At 36.3% G+C, this 7,207-nt stretch overlaps 1 long non-coding RNA gene across 1 annotated transcript; it reads left to right on the top strand.

Moving 5' to 3' along the window:
* The first annotated feature begins 3,344 nt into the window (after positions 1–3,344).
* LOC148239858 (uncharacterized) lies at positions 3,345–5,450 on the top strand. Its single transcript, XR_015816366.1, has 2 exons — positions 3,345–4,128; positions 5,144–5,450. It is a non-coding gene; the product is annotated as an uncharacterized LOC148239858 (long non-coding RNA).
* Positions 5,451–7,207: the final 1,757 nt, after the last annotated feature.

The following is a 7,207-nucleotide window of genomic DNA, read 5'->3' as shown; positions in this document are numbered from 1 at the left end:
ACAAACAAAGACTTAATGGCTCATATAGTATGTCGGGACTATATTATAGAGATAGGTGACAGGGAAATGCTAGTAGACCTCATACTTCTAGATGTGCCCGACTTCGACATTATATTAGAAATGGACTGGCTTGCAGCATATCATGCCAGTTTAGATTATCATGAAGAAACGACGACATTTAATATTCTAAATTACAAAGTATTCCAATTTAAAGGCTTGACAGAGTCTCAACATCCATGCTTTATTTCTTATGTTTAAGCGCATCTATTATTGGAAGAAGGAAGCGCAGGATATCTCGCATATGTAATAGAGAACAAAGAAGAAGAAGTAAGCCTATAATAAATACCTATGGTAAAGGATTTTCTTGATGTTTTACCAGAAGATCTCCCAGGCTTACCATCGGATCGAGAAATCGAGTTCACTATCGATGTTATTCCAAGTACAAATCTGATCTCAAAGGCACCGTATAGAATGGCAAAGGCAGAACTTGAGGAGCTAAAGAAACAATTACAGGAGTTATTAGACAAAGGCTTCATCAAACCAAATGTTTCACCATGGGGAGCTCTAGTGTTATTCGTAAAGAAGAAAGATGATACCATGAGATTATGCATCAATTACCGGCAGTTAAATCAAGTCACTTTTAAGAACAAGTACCCACTACCACGTTTTGATGATCTATTTGATCAACTATAAGGAGCATAAGTATTCTCGAAGATTGATCTACGCTCTGGGTACCACCAGCTTAAAATTAAGAAAGAAAACATTTCCAAGACGGTATTTAGGACCATGTATGGTCACTATGAATTCTTAGTCATACCTTTTGGTCTAAAAAATGCCCCTGCAACCTTTTATGGATCTCATGAATAGAGTATTTCAGCAGTTCCTATATAAGTTTGTCATATTCTTCATTGATGACAATTAATCTATTCACAGAGCAAAGCTGAAGATGTGGAACATTTGACTACAGTGCTTAGAATACTCCAATAAAAGAAGTTGTATGCTAAATTTAAGAAATGCAAGTTTTGGTTAATAGAGGTTTCATTCCTCGGGCATATAGTTTCTAAAGAAAGGATTTTAGTAGGCCGAGGCAAGTTAGAAGTTGCAGTGAATTAGAAGAGGCCAACGATAGTAATAGAAATTCAAAGCTTTTTTGAGTTGGCTGGATACTACAGACGATTTGTAGAGGGATTTTCTAAGTTAGCTGCTCCATTAACACAACTCACCAGAAAAGATGTGAAGTTTGAATGGAACAGTAAGTGTGAGGAAAGTTTTTAAGAATTAAAGAAGTAGATAACAACAGCTCCAATACTGACAATTCCTAACGATACTAGTAGATTTTTTATATTTAGTGACTCATCAAAATAAGGGTTGAGATGTGTTCTGATGCAACATGAGAAGGTCGTGGCATATGCTTTTAAACAACTCAAAAATCATGAACAAAATTATCCTACCCATGATTTAGAGCTGACAACCATAGTATTCACCCTAAAGATCTGGCGACATTATCTGTACAGAGAAAGTTTTGAAATTTATAATGACCACAAGAGTCTCAAGTACTTATTCTCTCAGAAGGAGTTCAACATGCGCTAGAGAAAATGAATGGATTTATTTAAAGATTATGACTGTAAGATACTATATCATACAAGCGAAGGAAACATGGTTGCAGATGCATTAAGGAGGAAAAGTTCATGCACTTTGGCTCACTTGATGACATCTTAATGGAGATTGTTAGAGGAGTTTTAGAAGCTAGACCTAAACGTTCAACTCAAGAGAATAGGTGGATATCTCGCCAACATTTGGATACAGTCTGGTGTAGCACAAAAGATAAAAAACACTTAGCAATACCTAAGACCAGATCAAATCATGATGCCATATGGGTGATTGTGGATCGCTTAACAAAGTCAGCTCACTTCCTTACTATTAAGATTAGTGATTCGTTAAACAAGCTAGCTAGGCTCTACATAAGGGAGATCGTAAGGCTGCATGACATTCCAGTGACAACGTCTCTAATCGAGATCCCCGATTTACATCGAGATTTTGGACGAGCTTATAAAAAGCAATGAGAGCCAAGTTATCTTTTAGTATAACTTTCCACCCTCAGACGGGTCAATCAGAGCACACCATACAGACGTTGGAGGACATGTTGCAAGCATGTGTGATCAACTTGGGGAAAAACTGGGAGGACTATCTTTTTTTGATCGAGTTTGCATATAATAACAATTATCAAGCTAGTATCCAGATGGCACCATAAGAGGCGTTATACGAAAGACCTTGTAGATCACTTATTTCTTGGGAAGAAGTAGGAGATACGAAGGTACTTGGACTATAGATGGTGGAAGAAACGACTGAAAAAATTAAGCTGATCAAGAAGCATCTCCTGACTGGACAGAGTCAACAGAAGAGCTATGTAGACAACAGAAGAAGGGGCTTAGAATTCGAAGTGGGCGACCATGTATTCTTGAAGATTTCTCCAATTAAGGAGATTGTGCAGTTCCGGAAGAAAGGGAAGCTGAGTCCCGGTCTATTAGACCATTTGAGATCTTGGAGAAGGTCAGAGCAGTTGCTTACAGATTAGTATTGCCACTAGAATTAACAAATATACATAATGTATTCCACGTATCCATGTTGAAGAAATATCAACTGGATCCATCACATGTTATAAGGTAAGAACCTCTTCCATTACAAGACAACGTTTTCTATATTGAAGTTCCTATACAAATTTTGGACCGAAAAGAGAAAGTACTTCGATCCAAGGTGATTCCCCTTGAAAAAGTTCTATGGAAACATCACTCAATAGAGGAAGACACTTGGGAGCCAGAGGAAGAGATGAAGACCAAGTACCCGCACCTATTTGAAGAATCCTAGTAGGTACAAATTTAGAGGACCAAATTTATTTGGGGGGGGGCAAGGATGTGATAACCTAACTCTCCCCTAAGCTTGTCTCGAGTATATGATAGGCATGATTGTATGTATGTATGTGATTAGAATCATAATTTAAGTTACTTACCAAGTTTTAAGCCAAACAAAATGAAAATGATAAGATTCAGATAGCCGAAATCCCTTAAGAAAAATTTTCTCTCAATAGAGGAAACTAAGTTTTCTAGATCCAGGAATGCTTCTCGAGACTAAAAAAATATCATAAAAGGTAAGAAAGTACTTTGAGAACATAATAAAATAGTCGGGTGAAGAATCGAGAGGGAAATCCCTCATGTGAGGGAGGAAATTTCCTAAGAAGCCCTAATTGACCCTTTTGGGTTGATTTGTATACCAAAACCAAACTACATCGAATTTGAGACTCAACTTTGAATGAGGAATAGTGAAGACATTAAGGAAGAAGTTGGCAAAAAGAAAAATGTCCATAGAAGAAAAATTTGGAGAAATGAGGTCAAACCCGAGAGGCATGCGCATTGAAGATAGTTTTGACCTTTTGGGTATTGGGACATAAATGGGCCAAATGGACTTGAATGAAGCCCAAAAAAAAATAATGTGATAGCTGCCTTCTAAAAGAACACAAAAGCATAAGATTTCCCAAAACAATTAAGAATTGAGCAAGTTATCGAGTTTTGAAGTGAAGGCATGTGCATGAAGTGACATTGTGGGCCTTGCGGGTGTAGGTGGGCCTAAGGTAATCCAAAACAACTTGAATAGGGCCCAAATCTAGTATGGAAGCTCCTAGAAGGAGGATAAGGATGTGTGTGGTGTTTAAATAAGGATGGAATATTCTAGAATTACTTAAGAGTGAAGGAAGAGGGAAAAAAGAGAAAAATGGAAAAACTTGAGGAATTGAGGTGGCAACCTCACCATTTACCACCTAAACCCCATTTGGCCAACCCTTTGGGCTTTCATCCCCTATAAATAGGGGTGGGGAGATGGGAAATGCATTCTGGAGTGAAGGAGAGCATATTTAGAAAGGGAAAAGAGAGAGATAGAGAGAGAGTAAAAGAAAAAAGAGAAAAAAAGGAGCCTACCTAAGAGAAGTGTGGGAATTTGAAGGAATTTGGGAGTTTTTCCTTGAAGAAATTCCACCCAAATTATGAGAAGAAGGGATAGGATGGAAGAAACCAAAATAAATGAGATAAAAAGAGGAAGAAAGCTCATAACCAGCATAAGGGAACCTGTGAGCTTAAGGTAAGTTCTCTCCATCAATTGTATTCTATTTCTATTGAAATTTTGAGGTTAGTTTTTAAATTTTGGGAAGGATATTTTTGAGGTTAGAAATAGCTCAAAAACATCCTCGAATTAGCCAAATTTTTGGGAGAAAAAGGCTCTAAATTAAGTCGGAACTCTATTAGAGTTAAGGTAACCTCATTTAAACCTCCTTTTCTTAAAAATGTAATTTTCATATGAAGAGGTTATTTTTGGATTAAAAATTATCAATATTCCTAAAAGGAGACTCTGCCAATTTTTTTTTAGAAAATTGAGATAAACTAAGCGGAGACTCTGCCCATTTGAAACAGAAAATTAAGGTTTTCATAAGAGGAGACTTTACCCGCGTCAATCGAGAAATTTAAAGGTTTTATAAGGGAAAATTTTGTCAAATTGATTAAAGTGATTAGAGCTTGTGTAAGAGGGGACTCTAACCAAATCAAGGTTGCGTAGGACCTAAGGTAAGTGGATATTGTGATCACATAGCATATATAGTTTTCAAGTGTTTTCATTAGTGTTTTATATGTATTTTCATATATAAAGTGCAAGTGTTTGCGAAAGGGCTATTGTGTTTTAAGTGTTATTTTACCCATATGTTTTAGAAAGTGGTTTTTATATGTATGCATTGATCGTTATTGAGGTAAGCCGTTTTGAAAGCACCTGCATGATGCTAGGCTTCTGTGTGCCCATGTATAACTGTTCCTTTTTCAGGTGCATGGGGATGTATTAAGTGTTAATTGTGCACCTATGCATTCATGAAAGTAGGAAGATGTGAATGACCCTCCATAATGGTGATGTAGTATAGCTCATTGTACACTGTAGCCAAGTGAATGTGATGATTTAGTTATCTGTTTTCTTATTCAATTATCTATTATTTGCAAATGTATAAGATATATGTTTTAATGTATGTGAAAGCTTTATATATTGCATGTATTACGCTATGTATCATGGTATCTGTTTATTGAGATTGTGTATCTCACTCCCTCATCATTTTCAGATCCTACAGAGACCCGTTCAGGAGTAAGCGATAACAGCAGAGAAGTCTTTTGCAAGTTAGGCTCTATAAGACTCAGGTTACTACTTTGTACTTTTTCTTTATAATGTAAGAAGGAAAAAAAATTTTAAGTCTCGTTTTGCATGTATCTAATGTACATATATCATGGGATGTAATGTTTATGCATTTTTTTATTAATGAAAGCTTGTTATATTTTATTTAGCTAAATGTAAAATATAGTGTGCTCCGGACACTCCCTTTAAGAGAGGTGTGGCTATGAGATATGTAAATCGATTAATTTCGTGTCCAATTTGGTTGATTAATTACTTGGGATCAATGTTGATGCATGAGACATTGTATGATGGTAAAGAAATAAAAGTGATGTTTAAGCATGAGAAATATGTATTAGTATCAACATGCTTGATTCATAAAGTGTTTCGTTAGGTTTTTTATCTCTGAGGGGCTTCATTTTCTCCCTAATCTGGTCTAAAAAGACATGAGATGACCTTTCTCTATGGCTGACGGTATACCCTTTGACGAGAGTGGTGACACGATATGTAGTAGGGGTCCTTTTTGGTGAAGTACGGCTGTGGCCATAGTCAACATGTAGGACCTTTGTGGTTGGCATGACTGTGGTCATAGATCGTGTTATGATTTGGCAAGCCATAAATGTGCTATTAGTTTGGTATGCCGTAAATTTGTAATATAATATAAAATAAATTTGTCATTTCACATGGTTAGTCGAGAATTCGTATTGCTCTCAGTAGATGAAAATAGGAATAACTTCGTACGAAGGATAAAATAAAAAACAGTACATATCATGATTTATTTGATTTTATCCATTTTTAGCATGATTAATTTGATTGACACGATATAACTTTGACTTGATGTTTTCTTTATTAAATAATTTTTTTTCATAATAAATAAAGAACCTTGACATGACTCTTGATGGTAAGTAATGATTGTACTTTTTATTACCTTTGAAATCTTATGATGTTAATTAAATACTGTTTTTCTTACTGAGTATATGAAATTCACCCCTTTCCATTCTACTCTCCAAATGAGGAAGATAGTGAGGAACTGATCGCAAACCTACCCCTTGAAGCCTTTGAGGATCTCCTGAATCCATGAAATTTTATGAGTGCATGATTATCTCACATTTTGATGAGTCCATCTTTTGTCGAGGTTTGTAATTATTTTTATTTTTTCCTCAGTATATGAAACTCTATTATTATTTTGTAAATGATTGTAATTATTTAATCCGCTGCATATATTTATTTATTATGCACTCATAATCGGTTTCTGTATATGGTGCCCTTATGTTTTAATTACATTTAGGGTGTCACAAATGGTATCAGAGCAGTTATTTAGAATAATTCTTTACATGTAAGGCTATAGTTAGAAAACCCTTCTAAGATACTTAGGATATGTCTTCTTTTTAAAACTATACCACTAACTCGTGTCTTCCTTTTTTTTTGTAGGAATGACACGAGGAAGACCTTCTGTAGAGCGTACCAAAAGACTTGAGGCCCAGGATCATCCAACCAGGGCCGAGTTTACTGAAATCTTTTGAGCCATCTAAGGTTTAACTGCAACCGTAGGCCAAAACCAAGCCAATCCTTGTCAACAGCTTCCTGCCTCTAATTACTGCCTAGATGAGAGGTCTATCTCCTACAATATAGCAGAATTTAGGAAGCTTAATCCACCTCATTTTCAAGGAAGTCCCGACTCCTTAGTAGCTGAAGCCTAGATCCTGTAGATAGAGAAAATTTTCTCTATCTTAGACCTAACCGAGGAACAAAGAGGTTTCCTTAGCAACCTCCATGCTAACCGGTGAAGCCAAATATTGATGGCGGTTTAAAAAGGAAGTCCTACCTATCCCAACTACTTGGGAGGTTTTCATGGATGCATTTTTTAAAAACTTCTTCCCAGTCTATGTCCGAGAGAAGGAGGAGGAATTCTACAACCTCCGCCATGAAAACTTGACGGTTGCCCAGTATGCAACTAAATTTGTCTAGCTGTCTAGGTTTGCCCCACTAATGGTCACCCTTGAGAGTCATAAGGCTA

The sequence above is a fragment of the Carica papaya genome, chromosome 9, assembly GCF_054855325.1.
Source record: "Carica papaya isolate Zhongbai chromosome 9, ASM5485532v1, whole genome shotgun sequence".
NCBI classification, from domain to species: domain Eukaryota; kingdom Viridiplantae; phylum Streptophyta; class Magnoliopsida; order Brassicales; family Caricaceae; genus Carica; species Carica papaya.
This window is presented reverse-complemented; position numbering and strand designations above follow the sequence as displayed.